Source organism: Sinocyclocheilus rhinocerous, unplaced genomic scaffold, assembly GCF_001515625.1.
Source record: "Sinocyclocheilus rhinocerous isolate Xijiao unplaced genomic scaffold, SAMN03320098_v1.1 scaffold910, whole genome shotgun sequence".
Classification (NCBI taxonomy): Eukaryota; Metazoa; Chordata; class Actinopteri; order Cypriniformes; family Cyprinidae; genus Sinocyclocheilus; species Sinocyclocheilus rhinocerous.
The window spans coordinates 241,936-244,178 of NW_015667266.1; positions in this window are offsets into that span (position 1 = coordinate 241,936).

Consider the following 2,243-nt stretch of genomic DNA (forward strand, 5'->3'; position numbering starts at 1 on the left):
GATGGTTAGGTAGAGAGGTTTACAAAAAGGGGTTTGAGTTACTAATAATCAACATTTAACTTGATAAAAATATTGATTTATTGTTATCCGTGTTATATTTCTTCTGCAACAGCAATGTGAACTTTTATAAACATCCATTTGGTCGTTAACTTTTAAATGCATCATTATGCAGAAAATATGAGCAGAGTTCTCCGCATGAAAGACCCGCGGCTGGCAGATCAACCAGCTACTTCTTTTCTCTCAAATACGGAAGTTAAATGAAATGAAATGTGGAGGATGTTAACTGTGACAAGATGATTGACAGGCCAGTTTACAGTGTAATTACATTTTAAGCAAATTTTCATTTTTGGGTGAACCATTCCTTTAAAAGTTGTCTTTAGCCCCATTGTACCCTAATAAGTTACATATATGAAGGTATATCAAGGTCACATTTTGCCAATAAATAAATACATTTTGCAATCAATCAATCAGTCAATCAATCAATCAATCAATGAGTCAATCAATCAATCAGTCAATCAATCAATCAATCAATCAGTAAATCAATCTTAACTGTAAAACTGAACATTGGGGAAAAAAATAAATGAAATGTAAATGAAAACAAATGATAAACATTTAAATTAATTAATTTTAACTGTAAAAATTGTATAATAAAAAATTACAATAATAAAGCAATAAATATTAACTGTAAAATGTATATTGAACATTTAAAAAATGAAAATACTGAAAATTAAAATCAATCAATCAATTGTAAAAAAATAATAATACTGAAAATTAATAAATAAATCAATGAAAATTAAACAAAAAACAAACAATAAAATAAATCAGTCTTAACTTAAAAAGAAAAGAGTATAGAAGAAAACAATTAATTATGTTTGTGGAATTATACTAGAATTGATTGAAATTAATTGAAAGAGAAGTTAAGAATTAATAAGAATAAAAAGCTTAACTTTAAAATAATATAAGAATAAAACCAAATGTTAAATTATTACGAATATTATAAAATATATTTTATAAAATAGTATAAATAAGAATAAAACATTTAAATGCATGTGTTTAGTAGACTGACTGTTTCCGCTGGCTGAGATGATGTGAGATGTTTCTGTGGCTGTCAGTGATCCTTCATTTAAAGGAGAAGTGAAGCGAATTCACACACACTGAGCGCAGGACTGCAGATCAGTACTAATGGACGTGCTGCTGAGAATGAAAAGGTCACTTTAAAAGCGTGTAGATGTGGCTGTAGATTTCCATAGACAGAAGAGTGTGTGTGATTAGTGCTGCGGCGGGAGTCTCGCCCACAGAATGAACAGACCCATTAATGGATTACAGCTGGCGTGCGCTTCATTTTTAGCATGCGTGTGAATGTGAGAGCAGCACATTCTCACAAACCGCTCTGTATTCATGTGCACAATGCAATATGGATGTAAACCTGTCTCAGAATTAGTTTTAGGTCACCAAAAAAAAAAAAGCCACTGAATAAAAAAAAATTATCATATACACACAAACTAAATGTCTTCTCAGCAACCTGTCAAAATAAAAGTTCGGTTTAACTTGAAGAAACTGTGACAGAAATATATTACTAAAAAATAAATATATTACAGAAATATATTACTATTGTATGGTAGAATGACATTTATTTGTACAGTAGAATACAACTACGGCTGCTAATAATAATAATAATAATAATAATAATAACTTTAAGGAATAATTACACATTTTTCAAATTAAAATTAAAATACACAATATAATTTCTGGGGGGAAAAATCTAAACATTTCATAGTGCCCTATTATTGTGAACAAATTAATAAGTTACATTGTTTTTTTATTAAATCAATTAATTAGACATGATTTTGATGATTAAAATTTCATTAAACCATTAAAATGGAATCCAGAAAATTTTAAAAGGAAAACACAGAATTTGGTAAAAAAAAATAAAACGTATTATAGGTTTCTAAAAATATAATTTTAGTTCAACTGTTTCATGATTTCCATTAACTAAACATGATTTTTTTATTAATAAAAGTTAGGTTAACCATTAAAATGTATTCCAGAAAAAAAAGAAAAAAAGAAAAAACACAATCTAGAAAAAAAAAATGGAACTTGGAAAATAAATAAATAATCATAATAAAATGGAATTTGGATATATCTCGAAATTCTGACTCTTTTTCTCAGAATTCAGAGTTTCATCTTGAATTTCAAATTTTTTTTTTTTTTTTTGCTCCCCAGAATAAACAATAAAGGTTACT